Source organism: Lissotriton helveticus, chromosome 11 (genome assembly GCF_964261635.1).
Source record: "Lissotriton helveticus chromosome 11, aLisHel1.1, whole genome shotgun sequence".
NCBI classification, from domain to species: Eukaryota; Metazoa; Chordata; class Amphibia; order Caudata; family Salamandridae; genus Lissotriton; species Lissotriton helveticus.
This window is the reverse complement of record NC_136072.1, coordinates 177,923,326-177,943,645: the sequence shown is the minus strand read 5'-3', so window position 1 is coordinate 177,943,645 and position 20,320 is coordinate 177,923,326.

Genomic DNA, 20,320 nt, shown 5'->3' with positions numbered 1-20,320 from the left:
GGATGTTAAATGTATAAGGGGGTAATGTAAGATAGCTGGCCCTGAAGAAGTGCATATCTGTCCCTTTCTCTTTCCTTGTTGAGTGGTCGGAGTCTTGGGTATATAGACTGTTATATTTAATGTCAATGTTATGGATAATGTTTCTTTCCTTTCTTCTCAAATGCCTAATGTCTTAGTTGTTATGTCTAATCAGGATTCCTTTTTTCTTATTCTGTTATTTTATATCATATTTTGTAAGAAATGAAATTAATGCATTATGTACCATCTGTAAACGAGAAATGATAGCCATTGTCTGGCGCGGGGAGGGGGGTAAAAATGTTGTAAAATGTTAATAAAAATATTTAAATTTTTTTTTTTAATAAAAACGCATTCCAAATCAAACTCACAACCAGAGCAACCATATAAAACACACAATGTACTTTACTATTCTCATTACTGCCACTAATACTCATGCACGAAATAACTTACACACAACACATACAACCTAACACACAAACACCTTCTTAAACCTAGCAAAATTCAAAGTATTCCACTCCAATACTCACATAAATGGTAAATTTAAACTTAAGCAGTAAAAAATGGCTTATTATTTAAATTGAAAAGTGTTATGGAAAATGTTACAATATAAAAACATATTTTATTTGTTTTAAAAAATTACATAATTGAAATGTAATGGATTAAAATGTTTAATAAAATTAAAAATATATATTTTGAAAAAAGAAATATTGTACACAAATTACCAATAACATTGTAACCATGTTTACCAGTATGCATTATTATTTAGTATGCTTTGAATGTAATATATAAAAAATACATCTTTGTTTTAAATTCACATTAAAATAAATATATATATTTAAAAAAAAGTAAAAATCTGCAAGTAACAAGTAATTTGTTTTTATTTAAGAGTGCAACCAATGGCTGCTAACTAAAAATATCATATGGAGTCTTTATTTCTTTGCTAATAAACATATTACAAATAGCTTTACTTTAAAAAAAATACCCATAAATATATAATAAACAATAAATAAATAATGCATATGTATTTATTGTATTGTTGAAATAAGCCCAGAAATCAATATAATATATGAATCTATTAAATTTGGCTCAGAAAAGTGGGGAGATGCCCCCACCAAACTCGAAAGTAAGCAACACTGGGGATAGATGGGGGGTTTGGGGTCAGACTTGCTAATGCCACTCCCAGTTATGCAACTTTGAGGAAAGTGCTGGACTCTGAGATGATGGAATTTACTATTACTACTACAATCTGAGCAACTTTGGAGAAAGTGTTGGACTCTTGGGTGAGAGATTCACTATTCCGACAACACACTAAGCAATATTGGATAAAGTGTTAGACTCTGGGGTACCAGATTTACTAATCCCAGTGCAAGCTAAGCTACATTGGCAATAGTGCTGGAATCTAAATTGGTAAGATTCACTATTCTCACTCCATACTAACTACCAATAGGGGAAATCTTGGACTTGGGGAATGGCAGTCAGATTTACTATTCCCATTCCAAACTAAGCAACATCAAAGAACGAGTTTGACTTTGAGGAGTGAGATTTGCTATTCCCACTCCAAACTAAGCAGTACTGGGAAATATGTTGGACTCTGAGGGGACTAGATTTACTTTTCCCACTGCAAACTAAGGGACTTATTGAGATGGTGGTTGGTCAGATCGCCCACCGTCACTGTTTAGGGCAAGAAACCGTCCGACAATGAGCAGGCAGTCCTGCCCGCCCTATTAGGATATGACCGCTGTGCAGGTGGTAGTAAACTGCCTTTTTCTACTGTGGCTTGTGCCGTGCCCCATGAAAAGGGCCACAGCACAAGCTGCAGTAGAAAAAGGCACTTTGTGCCCATCCATACACCATGTGGTGCCTGGAACACTGTGCATGGATGTGTTGGGGGCACTACATGTGTCCCCCAGGCTACTTAGCAGTAGCCCACAGGGGACGGGGGACGGCTTGGGTCCCCCAAAGTCCTTTTCTGCCTACCTTTTTATGGTATTGGGACCCAGAAAGGGATATCCTAATTCCTACGATGGTGCCTATGCAGGCACCACCTCAATTGTAGGGATAGGAGTCCGACCGCTGCCCCAACGGGTTCTAGGATCCTGTTGGTGGTGGCGGTCCTACTCCTCAACTTCTGCACTCCGACCGCAGGTATTGCAACCCGGCAGACGGACTGATGCCCAGTATGTCAGGCAGACAGCCAACGTCAGCCTGTCGGTGGTGACTGCACGCCGTCGAAATGACTCGCTGAGTAACATTGGAAAAAGCATTGTACTCTCAAGGCGTGGGAGTTACATGGGAAATAAGATGTACTGCTCTCACTCCAAATTTAGCAATGCAGGGCAAAGTGGTGTACTCTGGGGCATCACATTTACTATTCCCAGTCCATTACTTTGGGAAACGTGTTGAAGTCTGAGAGTTTAAATTACTATTCCCACTCCAACTAAGCAACTTTGAGGACATTTTGCACTCTGGGCGAGCTCAAATTTATTATTCCACTAGAAATCAAGTAACACTACTACTGTTACTACTACTGTTACTACTACTACTATTACTATAACTACTACTGATAATAATAATGTTACTTTGCATTGTTGAAACACCTTACCTTCTTTTCAGAAAAGTGTAATACAAAAGCCTCTACACAACATCACACTTTCTCTTTTGACCCGCACTAGGATCCAGAACATTTCATTTGACTGATATGTCAAAGTCATGTCAAATAAACTTTATTCGAATTGAAGTAACAATTCATAAAAGTATACAAATACAAATCACAGTTTTAAAATGTCATATATTTCATTCTAATTTAAACATTACTAAGGTTTGACTTCTTTTAAAAGAGTAAAAAAAAGGCTAAAAACAGTACAGACAGTTAAGATAAAATATGATTATAAAAGAAACATTTCACTGACTCTTATTATCCCATGACAATAGACTTTCTCACTCTTAAAATAGTGTTCAGAAAAAGGCTCACTGTACTAATAGTGATGCACTCATCTAAGGACCTAAGTTTATTATAAGCTTCTCTTGAATTCCTTAGGCCCCAAGTTAGTAATAGAGGCTTTAAAATGTGTCGTCGTGGATGGCTATATAAAGTGCAGAACAAAGTGCAATGTATATTTGATTGAAATGATTTGTCATCACAAGGACACAGCTTTTTTCCCCTCGCCCAGTCATTGCAGGTTGGGAATGATATGAGTCTATAAAAAGTTTCCAGGCGGAAGTAAGTCAGGAGCCTGCGGTGGTATAGGGGGTGTTCTAATGCAAGATACAACTGTAGACCCCTCTGAGATGTTACTTCATCGTGGCTCATGACCTTACGCCCTTCCACCTTTGTGTTTCCAGGTGTTCCAGCAATGTCTTTTTCAACGTAGATCGCGAGAGAGTTTCCAATGAGGCTGGGTCCGTAAAGTATTCAGGATGACCAATCTGGGCTACAAAGTTCTTAACATAGATAAGCCATTTGATGTTTTTCCATCCGTCACAGTTCAAGCAGTCCTTTATAATAAGTCTATTCAATTCTGAAGCAAAATTGGTCCAAACATTGTGCCAAAGTAAAACTGGGGCAAGTTTTATGGTATCCATGATAAAATTGAGACCCACTTCGGCATGTAATACATATATCGTGGTGCTCCTTGGCATAGCAGTTATGAATCGGAGGAACCTGTTCTCAATTTGCTGGATCTCCTCCAATTGCTGCCAGCCCCAGATACCAGCCCCATAGGTCCCAATGGCCACACATTTCGATTTGAATATTCGGAGGAGCTCCATTACTGGCCTATTTCCTATTTTTTTCGCAAAATTCATGAGAGCCCCGACTGCTCTGTTAAAAGCCACAGCCCGTGCTTTCACGGCAGGCTTCCAGGTGCCTTGTCTATCGAAATGGATCCCCAGATAGCAGAAGATGTCGGCTAACTCCACCTTCCTATTATTCAGAACAATTGGGCATGGTTGTCTATATTTTTTTGGGCCACACGACATAGTAAACGTCTTCGAGACGTTTACACATAACCCTCTATCGTTCATAAAATTGGTGAAGCTGTGTACGGCTTTCTGGAGTCCAACTTTAGTCTGTGAAAGAATGGCCGCATCGTCAGCATAGAGTAAAATAGGAATGGGCTTGCCCTGGATTACGGGGTAATCATAGTACTGGTGTGTTAGGCAAGAACCCACTCCATTAATATATAAGTTAAAAAGCAGGGGGGCCAGGATGCAGCCCTGCCTTACCCCTCTGCTAATCTTAAAAAGGTCTGTACATTCCCCCCTCTGACCATATCTAACTCGGGCACCTGCCTCCACATAGAGTTCTCTGATATATACAATTATTTTATTATCCAGCCCAATGTCCCTCAGCGTCTGCCAAAGACTGTCGTGCAAAACGCAGTCAAAAGCAGAGCTGAGGTCCACATAGGTCACATACAGATTTGTTTTCCTTGCATGGATATATTTAGAGATAATTAGTGAAAGATTTAGCCCTTGCTCAATTGTCCCCCGCCCTCCTCTGAACCCATACTGAAAAGGAGACAACACATTCTGACCCTCAACCCAGTCTTGGATGCGAGCAAGAATGACCCTGCCTGCCAGCTTCATAAAACCATCTAACAAGGAGATGGGACGGTAGCAGGCAGGATCATTCCTGTCCCCCTTCTTGTATATCGGGACTAAGATAGCCTCCTTCCAGGTTGGGATAAAACCTCTTTTTGTCATACAATTCAGAACTCTGGTGAGTAGAGGGGCCCACAAATCTGGGTACATTTTAAAAACATCAATCGGGACAGAGTCGGGGCCTGGTGATTTCGAGGCTGAGCTCTCCCTTAGGGCCTTGTATACTTCCTCTAGTTCAAATTGGATGTCTAGAGGAAACGGGGAGTCCACTTCTTCTGGTGATATTTCACAAGCTGTTATAGGCAGAGCCTTATTGCTATACAGGGCCTGGAAGTGGGATACCCATTCCCTGGCCGTGATAGCGTTATCTAAACGAGGACCTTGACTTTCTTGATAAAAAGGAACATTCACAGCCTTCCAAAAGGCAGCAGAGTCTTTTTGTATTGCTGCTGTGTGGAGGGCTTCCCAGGCTTCAGCTTTTAGGTCTTTCTTCCTTCTAATCAAGGCGGCACGGTACTTACGCCTAGCCCCTTGAACCTGAACTCTATCTAATGGGGTAGTATGCAAAGCATTTTTGAGTTCCCGCAGTGCCCTAGAGCAGTTTGGATCGAACCACCCTGGTATTTTCTTAACTGTGTTATGAAAGTCTCTGGTCAGAAGGTGCTTAATTACACAACACATTTTGTTAAAAGAGTTCAAGACTTGTTCATCATTCTCTTCTAATGTCAAACACTTAGTAATTTATTTTTGGGAGATATTTACTAGGTTTTGTTGGAAGCTCTCTGGTATTACCTTCTCCCATTTAATGCAGAATCCGTTACGCTGGCCAAAAATAGGATTAAAAACGTAGTTACGTTGAATATTAAGTGACCGCGTATCCAGATTTAGTTTAAAGGTAACTGAAATGGGATAGTGATCACTAATGCCACTTGTAATTGTCTCCCAGGCATTAACCAGTGAGGCATAACGAGAAGATAGTAAAGTAAAATCAATAATTGATCGTGCCCCCCTTGCGTTAAATGTAGGTGCAAATAGTTTTGGCTCAGAGCAAACCTCATTAATGAATGCCATGGAGTGATCCACCATTAAATTATTAAGTAAATCTCCTAATGTTGTGTGGGCAAAATGGCTTATTGGTCCTATGGATTCATCCTCCCAGCCACACACTCCCTGTGAGCTCTTAGGGCACAATGGACAATTAAAGTCCCCGACCCACAAGAGGGCCATGTCGCCTGGGCAGCTATCCGTAACAGACTTAAGGGTACTTGACAATTTCTTAATTGTAATTTCCAGTTGTGATCTCGGGATGTTATTGTAGAAATTAATAATGGCTAGATTTTCCAAAGCTCCCCAGGATACCCTTAAGATCTGGAAAAAAGGAGAATCCAAGAAACTCCCTAAAACCGTGGGACCTGAACAGATAGACAAATACATAGCCAACCCTCCCTTGTGTCTACCCATTTTGGTGGGAATTGCTGGCGTAAAAAAGGTTTTAAAGCCCAGCAAATGGGATTCTTCCTTAGCCCATGTTTCCTGGAGAGCTATAATTGAATGGGACATAGTTACTGACCGCCAGTCTGTATCGTTAATTTTTGGGGCCAGACCAGCTATGTTCCATGATATTATGCTACCAGGAACTTCCGTGGTTATTGGGGATGTTACTTCCCTGGATATCAAGGGAGTTGGTTCAGTTATATCACAGAGTGTAGTCCCAGCTGGGGCTATTACAATCGTGGACATCTCAAAAGGTGGTTTCATTATATCCATTGTTTCAGGGGGAATAATCCCTGACAGATTTTGTAACTGGGGGGTTACCAGCACTTTCACCCCAGTAGGTTGTATTTTGGGATAAGGGACTATGACAGGACAGGGGTCTAACTCAGATGTAATATGTACAGGAACAGGAATATTGCTTTGAGCACTAACATTATATTGTTTATCTTTGGTCCTGTGAGTTGATAATCTGTTTGAAAGTACCCCCGACCGTCATTCGCAGTCATCCAGACCTGAAAGTGCTGCGAATCTATTAGTATGCTCTAAAGGGGTGAATGGTAATAAATGGTCCATTCCCCTGATTCCCTGTGAGTGATCTAATCCACTGTAGTTATTTCTCTGTCCCCTGTATGGGATGTTGTTCCACCCATAAGCATTTTTTTGGGTCATGGGATAGGGAATCTGCCAAGGATGTTGATTGTTAGATGTTGTAGGGAGGTTATTCCATATACGGGAGGGGGGGGCTAAAGACATCAAGGAAGTTACCTGAGGTCTTGGGTAAATATAAGTTAGATCATAAGGAGTAATGGTTGTAGCATTAGTTCTTATATTCCAGTTTAAGATGTGATTAACTGCGGCCGGATCTCTAAAATTTATGATAATGAGATCGCCCTCAATATCTTTCTCTCTACTCCCCAGCCAGGAGAGTCGGCGTACGTGAACGATGTCGCCGTTGATATTATATGGGAGCGGTCTGTACTGGCTAAGCCAATGCATGGCTTTATTTTTTTAATTGGCTAAAGCCTTCTCTCCTGCCCGCTTGTAGAATAGGGACGCCTGTAAGTACAACCACAAAGGGGACCGCGTCCGGTGGTAATTCAACTTGACGGTCCCTAGTGAATCCTGATCTATCAGGGTTTACCCGCCCCCTATGCTCAAACTTATTTCCTCCATGGACTGTAGTTGCCTTCTTCGGTAGTTCTTTAAGAATATGTGGAGCGGGTTAATGGTCTACTTTTTGCAACTTTGCCCCACCATGTATGCCTGCCCCTGCTTTACTAACTGAATTTGTATCCCTCTGGGCTACAAGGCTAGGAGATGGAGCTACGGCTTCGGGGAGTAAGGGCTGGTTAGATGGAGCTTTGGAAATACCTGCTTTGGTGGTGATTGCGTGTTCTAAATCCCCTAGCCGCTGTTCTATCCTCTTCAGCCTCTCCAATATAGGAGAGGTAAATTACTTGAATAGATGTTAAATTTTTTCAAGGGAGACTGCGGATAGTTGTTTCTCATCTGTGCCATCCCTAGTAGATGTTAAACTAGTGCCAGATACAGTCAGTGTGGGGCTATCTGTGAGCGGTATAACCTCGTGTATGGCCTCCTGACCTGACTCGGGTTGTAGTCTAGATTTTGTAGTGGGAGCAGTTGTAGTACGGGCCTTATTGCCCTTCCCAAAATCAGTGTGGCTGATCTTAGCTCTTTGAGGCACACCTCCTCTCCTCCTTCTCTTATTGGGTGGTGGGCCAAAGATTTTAACGGCTTCCCATTTCCCTGGTGTCTTTTGCGTATTCCCCACCACTACACGGGGAGTATCAGGTATAATATCTAAGATAACATTAGTATTACTAATAGTTGAGGAACTGTTTTGTTCCACGTCATCAATAAGTGTCATTGGGGGTGGCGAGTCTCGCAGTAGCATAGGGATTCCCTGCGTACTTAACTCGTCCTCATTACCTAATGTAGAGCCTGGACCTACTGGGTTAGAGTGTATTAGAACATCAACAGAAAGTCTGTTTTTAATAGCTTCAACCGAGCGGCGTCGCTCAGCCCTACGTTCTGCCAATGAGCAGTCCCTTTCTGTATCAATATGGGGTTTCTTAAAGTAGTCATCCAAAGTGCCCTTGGCATTTCCTAGTGCTTTAGTTTTTTCTGCATTGGCCAGCATTATTGCTGATGATAGTCTTTTGTTAGTACACAACCCCTAGATAAGTTCCTCTTCCAACGGTAATCGCTACTGGTTAAATATTATTAAGGCATAACCAGAACGGAAGCCCCATAAATAATCACTATCCAGGTGAATCTTGGTGATGAGTGACGATAAGAAGAACAGGAGCTTTGAAGGGTGCACATAGGACAAAAAACGGGATGCTCAGTATCAAAAGAGATGACACACTTACTGAATTACGTGGTGACAGTCCTACGATGTTTAGGGAGTGGGCCCAGCCCAGCCTCCTCCAGCCACCGAACGGCCACAAAACGGCCCGCCCTTTGCCCGGGCTTCTCCCAGCGACGCCCGCGCGCGTTCCGCGACGCGGGGGCTGGCCTCGTTTTTATAGCGCCTCCAGGCGCGGAAATCAGCTGCGGCGTCCCCTGCCGCTATGCACCCTGGTAGTTGGTGTCACCACCCTCTGCACGGCCACGCCGAGATGGTGAAGACTGCGGCGGCGTGGGGAGAGAAAGACCAGGTGCAGGAAAGAAATCAATGGAGCCTCTGGGCAGCAGCAGCAGAGTTCAGTGTTCCGTGGGAGACAAAAGAAGAACCCCTGGGGCATCACATTTACTATTCCCAGTCCATTACTTTGGGAAACGTGTTGAAGTCTGAGGGTTTAAATTACTATTCCCACTCCAACTAAGCAACTTTGAGGACATTTTGCACTCTGGGCGAGCTCAAATGTATTATTCCACTAGAAATCAAGTAACACTACTACTGTTACTACTACTACTATTACTATAACTACTACTGATAATAATAATGTTACTTTGCATTGTTGAAACACCTTACCTTCTTTTCAGAAAAGTGTAATACAAAAGCCTCTACACAACATCACACTTTCTCTTTTGACAAGCACTAGGATCCAGAACATTTCATTTGACTGATATGTCAAAAATAATGGTGGTCCGTTTTCTGTGCCAAATTCAAGATGTTTCTTTTTAGCAGTACTGGTTTTCTACTGTTTTAGTTTCCAGATGTGATTATTCCGAAATACATTTTTTCTGCCAACTAATATTTTGCGAGGTTGGCCTTTGAAGCCAAATTGAACTGTGAAATTGCAATGTGTGCCAAAAATCAGTTATAAACAAGTTGTTGTTCTTGGAATGTACCTCTAAAAGCCTCTGCGTGAAGGATTCATGTGTTCTTGTTTATGTAACAGCCACTGCAGTAAGGGTTATTTTTTTTGCCTTATTGAAGCGTTTTGATGAATGGATTTATGACTCAAGCTAAATAAATGTTCTGAGGTTGGTTTAAGTGCTGGAAATCAATGGCTTCGAGGCAATATTCATTTAATCATAAGGCACTTCGAAGGTACCTTTCTAAAATGTTGTGTAAACACATTTAAACTCTTCGATGTACAGTTTTAAGACCAAATTAGCTGGAAAAAAGCTCCCCTTTGCGTCTTGGGCCATGTCACATAAATTACACCAGTATGTGGCAGCTTTGCAAGGGTGTCTCACAATTCCAGTACTAAACCAATGTTCACACTGATCGACCGGTATAAAAATGTGACTTTTGCCAGTTCAAATTGCATTGCAAAACGTCTTAGCCCCGGTGCACAATTTTCCATGCAGGTCTCGCCGAGGGTATGCTACACATTCTAACCCAATTGCCAATTGCTAGACATGATTTTAGCCCGTTTTAGACTGGATGAAGAAAACTTGCTTCTGCATTTAGGGGCACATTACGATCGCGGTTTTCCCGCATCCTCCGGGCCGGCGGAAGCCACCGCCGACCAGGAGGATGCGGGAAAACCGCCGCGGAGCCTCCAAAGACCCACCGCCAAATTAGGAAGGCTGGTGGGTCTTGGTTTATGTCTGCCGCTTTTCCGCCGCGGTCGGCTTACAACCGCGGCGGAAAAGCTCTTATATGGTGGCGGTGTCTCTCAGACACCGCCAGCCATATTAGGATTGCGTATCAGATATGCTTTTCCGCGGCGGGTTCTCCGCCGTGGAAAAGCATACGGATGTGCACTTCGGGGGCCCGTTGTGGGCCCCCAGGGTGAAGGGGGGTGTGGGGGGTGCACATGGGGGGTACCTAATGTACCCCCCTGCATTTACATGCAGACAGCGGCAGGCACCGCGCGGTGCCTGCAGCTTTCTGCATGTAAATGCAATGTGTGCTTTTTTACCATTGCGGCGGGCGCAGCTTGAAGCCGCACCCACCGCAATGTTAAAAATATAGGATGTGACCGCCAGGGTGGCGGTCACATCCTAATTGTAGAGAAGGGAACGCCGCAGCCCATGCGGACGTTCCCTCCCCTCAAGGGTCGCGGACGGACTCAAGTCCATCCGCGATCCTAATGGGCTCCTTAGTTCGTTTGGTTATATTTGTCTTATTAAACATTTGGGTTCTCCATGTTTTTCGCATATGTTTTCAACCACAGCAATTTCCGTTTTTATGGTACTTTCTCTGCTGGTGAGAGTTCTGGGTTATCAAATATTCCTGCACTGAAGACTGGACACAGTCTCTCTGTCTGCTAGACTGGTAGGTCATCCTCTTTATATCAGTTTTCCAGCAGTGCCTTGATTTGACCTCAGCTGCAGGTTGAAGGAAAATGTCAATTAAAATGACAATCAGTTTAGTTTCATATTTATTGAACGTCAACCAAGCCAAACTGCAAACAGGACACTTCAAAAAATAAAAAGCTAAGCTCCTCTGTGTAAAGTAGCAATGGTAAATCCAATGTAGCTAGCTTACATTGTGAGTATTTACTAAAATATTCTAAAAACTCCAAGAAGATCTACAAATGTATGCTGTGCATAGCAAGTGTCAGAAGATGTATTAGCTTTTGCTAGTCCACACTTCATCCAAACCAGTCATATTCACTCTCCTGTTTTCACCATGTAGGCTGCACGCAGCCTGCATGGAGAAAACAGCCTCCCCATAGACGCCTGTGCGGTCAGCGTCCCAGCCTACCACAACGCTGCCATTGCAGCATTGTGATTGGCTTAGGGGATGAGAGGGAGGCTGCCTGCTTCCTGGGACTCTGGGCAGAGAGAGAAAGAGACGCTGAACCACAGGTGAAGGTAAGTTTTAAATATTGTTTTTTTTAATTATTCCCCCTCCTCACACGATACACTGGCCCCCCACCCGCGAGTCATGCCGGCCAGGACTGATAAAGACATAGGGCCAGATTTATCAAAATGTAATGCAATACAATACGACAACTTGCTGTGCTGTGTAACAGAAAGATATCACATATTCCTTCTCTCTCCCTGTACTGGTGCACTGAGTACTGCCTGGTGCCAATGCAGGCATACTTGCGCCCTGGTGCAGGGGTGACTGTGTTACAGGTAGGATGGTTTTCCTGCAGGAATGGTCACCTTCCCACACAAAAACAATCCTTAGAGGAATTCCCTTCATTCTAAGTGACAAGAAGAAAATAACAAAGCAAAATTAAGATATTTCTCCTTTTTACGCCTCCGATGGGAAGGCGTTTCATTTTGATGCAATTTCAGGTTTACTAACTTTAGAAAATCTGAGATTGCATCAAAATCCATGGCTCGATGGACGGGAACGCCCATGCTCCACCCAGTGAATGCCTTCCTAATGCAGAGCAACACAAGGCGTCAGTTTGTGCTCTCTTGAGTTACTCTGGATTCATTAAATCAAGCAGCGCCAGGCAAGGTGTCTTTCCTTGGCTTCGTAAATCCCATTAAAGGGCATGTGCTGCCTTGTGTCACATTGCGTTATGCCAGGACAACGCAAGCCCTTTGTAAATATGGGCCCTAGTCTTCTCTAGGTGTGACTACGTCCCAGATCATAGGTTGCATGTGCATTTCAAACCATAAGCCAGATATTTGTCACACTGCTCGAGGATCTGCGAGGTGCCACCCTCGGCCACAAACCATCAGTCTTCATACGGTCTACTGAGGTGGCAATAGGAAACCATTTTATCAGCAGCCCACCTCTTCACCTGCAAAGCCTGGGTCATCAGTGGCTCAGCACCACACCACAGGGGCGGCTCTAGGCTCATGGCGACCCTGGGCAGGGAGAGTAGGCAGGGGGCCCCGGAAGAGGGGGTCTGGGTGGGGCGGACCCCCCCCAGCTCAGGAAGGTGTTTGGAAGTGGAACAGATCCCTACCAGGGGCCGCCAAGCAAATATATATCCATCCTTAAAGGATTATTAAGGATATCTATTGGCGTGGTGGCCCCTGGGGTTTGGCGGCCCTGTGCAGGTGCACAGCTTGCACATGCCTAAGGCCGCCCCTGCACACCAGCACAACCCATGCAGCTACCTGAAAAGCAAAGGAGAGAAACTGTAGGGAGCTATAGAACTGGGTGATCCTCTCCATCACTAACTTCCTTCCCACATTGGAGGGGGGCATTATCAAAACCCAGCACTACCACGAATTATTACTCTGGAAGAAAGGCATAGGTGGACCTTAGGGGCAATGTTATTATAGGCTTGCATTACACAAAGCAGCACAACCTACTAATTTACTAAGCCATACAAAAGCATCTTGCATGGCACTGAGTGGTTAAGTAAATCCAGAGTAACGCAAGGCAGCACAAATTGCTGCCTTGTGTTACTCTGCATTGAGAAGGCTCTGCATGGGTGGAGCATGGGCATTCCTTTGCATCCACCCATGGATATTGATGCAATCCCAGATTTACTACGGTCAGTAAACATGGGATTGGGTCAAAATTGTACACCTTCGGAAGTGAGGCATAGTAGAAATATCTTCAGTTCTCCTTGCTGTTTCCTCTTTCCACATTGACTGCATTCTGAGGCACATGTAGAAAAAGGAAAATGCATCCGTGGATTGTATTTGGACAGGAGGGTACCCCTTCTTGCACAAAAACAGTCCTACCTGGAACACTGACACCTTTGCACCATGGCACAAAGGTGTCTGCGTTGCCACTAGGCAGCAGTTAGGGGCATATTTACTAGAGAATTTTGGAGCGTGGAGCGGAGACGAATCTGGCAGCGCCACACGCCAACAATTTTCTAAATGCAGGGATGCGCCGTGTTTACTGCAATACGGTGCACCACTATGTTTTCCCTAGTGATGGTGCTAAAATTAGCTGCCCAGCGCCAATGCAAGCACCCTTGCACCATATTGCAAGGGTGCCTGCGTTGCAGGGAATGATTGTTTATGTGCAGGAAGGTGTTCCTACCTGCACATAAAAAATCCATAAAGGCTATTTGTGACTGCTAGCAATTTATCGGTAGTCAGACAAAATATCGAAAACAAAATATCGATATACAATAATATCGATGTTTTAATATCGATGGTATAGTATATCGATGTGCCATAATATCGACAGACAGAATATCGAGATTAAGATATGTATGTTAGTAATATCGAAATTTTGTTGTTTAGTATTATGTATTTTATTATGTTGTTTATATGTTTGCTAAATATGTTTAGAAATGTATGTTTGAAAATTAGTAATTATGTTAACATTTTGCGTTTTAGTATTAGAGCGGGTTGTGGGTTTATAGGGGAATAGGGTGGGAAGTAATTTGATAATAATTAAATAATTCATATATATTTTTAAACATTTTTTAATTAATAATTAATTGGTAATTAATTAATATTAATTAGTTAATTAAATTAATTAGATTTAATGTGCTAAGATATATAATTTAGTGTTATTGTTAATTAAAAATTAATTGGTAATTAATTAATGTTAATTAGCGAATTACATTAATTAGATTTATTTTTGGGTAAAGGGGTATTTTTAGGGTTCAGGGTCAGTTTTTAGTTTTTGGGTAAAGGGGTATTTTTAGGGTTCAGGGTCAGTTTTTAGTTTTTGGGTAAAGGGGTATTTTTAGGGCACTGGGTCAGTTTTTTGTTTTTGGGTAAAGGGGTATTTTTAGGGTTCAGGGTCAGTTTTGGGTTTTTGGGTAAAGGGGTATTTTTAGGGTTCAGGGTCAGTTTTTAGTTTTTGGGTAAAGGGGTATTTTTAGGGTTCAGGGTCAGTTTTTAGTTTTTGGGTAAAGGGGTGTTTTTAGGGCACAGGGTCAGTTTTTAGTTTTTGGGTAAAGGGGTATTTTTAGGGTTCAGGGTCAGTTTTTAGTTTTTGGGTAAAGGGGTATTTTTAGGGCACTGGGTCAGTTTTTTGTTTTTGGGTAAAGGGGTATTTTTAGGGTTCAGGGTCAGTTTTGGGTTTTTGGGTAAAGGGGTATTTTTAGGGTTCAGGGTCAGTTTTTAGTTTTTGGGTAAAGGGGTATTTTTAGGGCACTGGGTCAGTTTTTTGTTTTTGGGTAAAGGGGTATTTTTAGGGTTCAGGGTCAGTTTTTAGTTTTTGGGTAAAGGGGTATTTTTAGGGCACTGGGTCAGTTTTTTGTTTTTGGGTAAAGGGGTATTTTTAGGGTTCAGGGTCAGTTTTTAGTTTTTGGGTAAAGGGGTGTTTTTAGGGCACTGGGTCAGTTTTTTGTTTTTGGGTAAAGGGGTATTTTTAGGGTTCAGGGTCAGTTTTGGGTTTTTGGGTAAAGGGGTATTTTTAGGGTTCAGGGTCAGTTTTTAGTTTTTGGGTAAAGGGGTATTTTTAGGGCACAGGGTCAGTTTTTAGTTTTTGGGTAAAGGGGTATTTTTAGGGTTCAGGGTCAGTTTTGGGTTTTTGGGTAAAGGGGTATTTTTAGGGTTCAGGGTCAGTTTTTAGTTTTTGGGTAAAGGGGTATTTTTAGGGCACTGGGTCAGTTTTGGGTTTTTGGGTAAAGGGGTATTTTTAGGGTTCAGGGTCAGTTTTTAGTTTTTGGGTAAAGGGGTATTTTTAGGGCACTGGGTCAGTTTTTTGTTTTTGGGTAAAGGGGTATTTTTAGGGTTCAGGGTCAGTTTTTAGTTTTTGGGTAAAGGGGTATTTTTAGGGCACTGGGTCAGTTTTTTGTTTTTGGGTAAAGGGGTATTTTTAGGGTTCAGGGTCAGTTTTTAGTTTTTGGGTAAAGGGGTGTTTTTAGGGCACTGGGTCAGTTTTTTGTTTTTGGGTAAAGGGGTATTTTTAGGGTTCAGGGTCAGTTTTGGGTTTTTGGGTAAAGGGGTATTTTTAGGGTTCAGGGTCAGTTTTTAGTTTTTGGGTAAAGGGGTATTTTTAGGGCACAGGGTCAGTTTTTAGTTTTTGGGTAAAGGGGTATTTTTAGGGTTCAGGGTCAGTTTTGGGTTTTTTGAGTACAGGGGTACAGTGTAAAAATTAAAGTAAAATTAAATTTAAAATAAATTAATAAAATTAAATTAAATTAAATTATATTATATTTATTTTAATTAATTTACATAAAAAATTATTATATACTTACCAATACTTATGTTGTAATGGTATGCGTTGTAAAAGTATCTGCGTTGTAAAAACATGCGTTAATATTTGTAAAATTATATATATTTTTAAATTATTTTTACATTATTATTAATACATTTAAAAAAACGATATTTTTTATTTCGATATTTTTGTACAACGATATTATTTTTTCGATATTTTTGTACTTACCATTATGTAGATATAACTTCGATATTTTTGATTTCGATATTTTTGTGTCGATATTTTTGTATCTCGATAATGTGTCTTTCGATAATATGTCAGTGATCCCAATTTATCATTGTTTAATGATTGTTTATATGCAGGAAGGGAGACCTTCCTACACACAAACAATCATGAATGGCTTTGTGCTCTTTCTATGTGTGCTGCAGAATGCAACACACATAGAAAAAGCAAAAATGTGGAGACTTAAAGGCATTTCTCCCTGTGAACCATTCTACTGCCAGCTCTCGCACAGCGTTAGTCTTTGGCGCTGCCACAGACTTACACCTCCTTGTAAATTTGGGGCAGCTTAAAAAGAAATGAGTGTTGCTGTGGAACGCCAACAGCAACACCCACTGGATGCCCCTTTTGCCACAGAGGACTGTGGCGGAAAGGAGAATATTTACAGGGTGGTGTTAAGCCACGCTAAGTGGCTTAGCGCCACCTTGCAAATATTAAAAATGGCACTATGCCACCAGAGCATCAAAAAAGTGACGCTCCAGTGGTGATAGGGGCTTGTAAATATGGGTCATTGCAGAGAGAGAGCAAAATGCATCATATTTTCGCAAATAAGGCACATTTCTGTTATCTTTTTTTTTTTAAAACCTTTATTTATCATTTTTAATCAACAGTACAGTCAGTTAGGTTACAATTGCGCCAGAAACAATCGATTTACAATCTGGTAGGTACATCTGTATGAGCAAGTGATCCGAGCAAAGACAGTATATATTTAGGCCTTCATAGCACCGCACAAGCATATCCTGTATACAAGTCCAAATACAGACACCACAGGGGGCCATCTGTCCAGTACTGCAGGCTAGGCAGCTTTATTCCCATTAATCGGTTATTCCATTCTCCTCACATTGTATTGGTTCGCATGTATGTAACCCAGTTAAAAGGTCCTATCCAAAATGGCATTGCGTGCTATATACACATGCGTACTACATCTACGCCCCACCCTCCTGGCTATCAGTAGCAGGCTCTCCCTGTGGTGATGTAGTTGCCAACAAATAAGCCTGTAGTGGGCCCCAGATGTCTTTCGGCCTGCTGCGTATAGGCAGCAGATCAGCATATATGTTGTGCTGGTCCTGGCAGTAAAGTATGTCTCCCAGCTATTCCTTAAACTTCGGGCACTCCCCCTGCCCCATCGACATGCCACCCTTCGTTTCGCCAGCAGCAAGGGTATGTCTATAAACCTCCGAATGGGGTTAGGCACTTCCAATGTATATCCCAGCAGCATCACCAGTGGGTCTCTGTTGATCGCACCTTCCGACATAACTGCAACGCCGCATGCACCTGTGACCAGTAGTCGTGCACCGCAGGACACTCCCATGCCTGGTGTAGAAATCCCGCACCCTCCGCATGGCATCTATCACATCTATCAGTAGTTGCCAACTGAAACCGCAGCTTCCGTACTGGCGTGTAATAAAAGCGTTGTAAAAATTTATAATGAATAATTTTGAGCCTATAGCTAGAAGATATATTGGCCGTAATGGCGCAGCAATATTTCCACTGGTCCTCAGTGATTTCGCTGCCTATGTCCGAACTCCACGAGGTACGTGCCTGACTCTCCAGCCTGTCGCGCTGTAGTCTGATATTATTGTACAGCCGGGAAACAAGATGGCGGCCATCCGACATCAGCATGGCATGCAATGGCGTTACAAGCCCCGGTTCGCTCGGAAAATCCATTAAAACAATCCGCATCCCCTGTCTCAGTCTGATATAATAAAATATCTCTAAGGGGGTTGGCCTCCCATCCCGAAAGAACTGTTCCCGAGTACGAAACTGTCCGTCGAGGAATAGATCGCCCCATGTGACAACCGTAAGCCGTTTGCACATCAATTGGAAACCTGTCTCCTGCAACAGCGATAGTAGAGGATGTTATGTCAGTGGCATCGCCGGGGAGGACAAAAACTGGGTTTGTAGGAGTCGCGACACTCTGCCCCAAGCGTCTACCGTGCAGGTCACCGTGTTAGGCGGCGTGTCCAATATATACCCTGGCATAATTTCTAGGCATTAACAATTAGCATGTATCAAATGAGAGGCAGAGAGTCCGTGGTGTCCAATTTAAAAGGGCTTTATTCCAATAACTCGAGTTAAGGGAGAATCTGTTCCATCACCACTGAGGTTCAGGAAGGGTCTTCTAACATTATTTACAAAGAACAACACATATATACATTTTTTCTTGTACATAGGGAGGAGCGCTCCAGGCAGAGCAAGAAGGAAAGAGATAAGAGCATGTGGGCGTGCATGAGGGTGTACACTTGATGAGTCACAGGTGGGTGATAGGTGGGTGGCTACATAGAGGAGGAGTTACATGGCAGGCTGGAACTTTGCCCTACTTGTGCACGCAATTTGATCATGACGTGCAATTGACGTGTAACTGGGAGGAGCTGACTTTAAGTCTAGTAGAGAAACCTTCAATGTCAGGGCGACCAGCACGTCTGGTACTAACTGATATCTTAAGTCAGGGGATGTATTATCTGAAGCAAAGGTTGCTCATCACTAAAAGACAGAAAAGGGCATATATTTCTTTGTTCATTACATGGGGGCTGTGAGCTTTCTACAGATGCAAGTACTGTAATTTCATTTAAACAGAGACAGAAAAGCTGGGCCCTATCTCAGCAGACGGGTTCTGTTTACCTTTTTCACCGGGCATGCAGATAACTGTTAAGCAAAATATACTGTCTTGGCAACCCTTGCTGGGCCTCTTTCGGCTGAGCTAGAAGTATGCGAGGTCAGAGATACGTAACTGCAGCTTTCAGTGTGTCAGGAGTCATGAAAACCCTAATTCGGAAAGTGGCTCAGACTGAACCACAAAAAGGGTTCATTACGATATTTATTTAAAAGTGCACAAATGCAAATACATGGGCCTTCATGTTAGCTTAACGTTTGGGAAACTTGATGACAGGCATCTTAATGCAGGACGTGATTGCAGAGGCCTTGTGATTTAGGCCACTAAGAGAAATATGCATGGGTGACATGCACATACATGTAACATAGGGTACACGTAGGGGGCATCTTGGTCAGGCAAAATTTCATTTTCCTCATTCCCTCCTTGTCCCCTACTTAACCCTTCAGGATACATCTATATTCATGAGACCGTATAGTTGATCATACAGCATCATTTGTTCGTCCTTAACCCTTTGTATACTTGGATTTGGAACACATGCAGTTGCACACAGGCCGCAAATGGCCGGGCCACACTGCAGACAGAGACAGCAACCAAATATCATAAGTAGGATCATTCCTAGGAAGGACAACACTTTCCATCCCCAAGCAGATATCACACCCCAGAGCCAACTGGACCAAGTCCATGTGCCTGGGTCTTGATGTATGACATGAGCAATCTTGTGGAGCCTTGTTATCGCTGCATACACAGATGGCGCGTTATTTGGGATGAAAATGCAACAACTAGATCGGATCACGCTACAAGCTCCGCCCCTATCCGCCAAGATGACGTCTAGAACGAGGCGATTTTGAAGAACAACAAGTCTCATAGCAGACTGTTCCTGGGTCAAGTTCGCCAGGGCAGATGCAGTCACATTCACTACTGCCTCAAGAGTCCTTGTTAACTTGCGTATCAGTTTACTGTTTTGGACGGGACCTATGAAGAAAACGAATCCTTTGTTGAAATCTGTATATTGCTCCCAAGCTGTTTCAGTCTGATCAATCCCTGAGGCATCTGTCTCTCTCCTTACTCTAACATGTTCTAGTCGTGAATCTCTATGATAATGGGATGGGGCCAAGAATACAGGTGGCAATAAGAATGCTATATAACAAGTCCCACCCCAGTCTAAGGGCAGATGTACATAGGCTGTCTGACCGCAAATGAAATAGGTATGGCGTGATGTTTTGAAAGAAGAAAGTCCTTTATCATTAAACTCTACTACAACTTTACACTCGCTGTGTCCCATATGTACTGAGCATTTCTTATTAACACATAAATCACCTTTTGCTGGTAGGACTGAAATAAATGGTGGACCTATATTTTGCATGGGCTGAGCGTTCAGCATTATAAAACTAACAGATGCATTTCCTTGCTCGTACTCTTCATTTTCTAGATCTGTTCCCTTCCTTTGGGGAAATCCGTCTTTGTCTGGAAAACATGCTTCATTCATTACTTGATTCAGGTTTCCATATATCCAGCCACCTGGAAAAGCTATGTACTTTCTATCTATTGCTCCACATGAACCATTGTGTGAGAACGGTAGAGGATAGAAGGGCAGAACTCCCTTCGTCTTTTGATAAGGAGGCAGTTGGCCACATACCCAGCAATCAGTCGCATTGCTGGTCTGGTGAGAATGGTGTAACATTTGAATAAAAGTATTGTTACGCAATGCAAGTCGATATGACAATTCATGAGGTGGCAGTTCACTAAATGTATGCTCTATGGTGCTGTTACTGGAAGAGTGTATATGTGAGGAAATAGGAAAGAAAACATGTAGCAATAAACTGACACAGATTATAACAATGCACAGAATAAAAAGTATGATCAAAGTAACTATACATCTACTGCGTAATAACTTGCAGTAT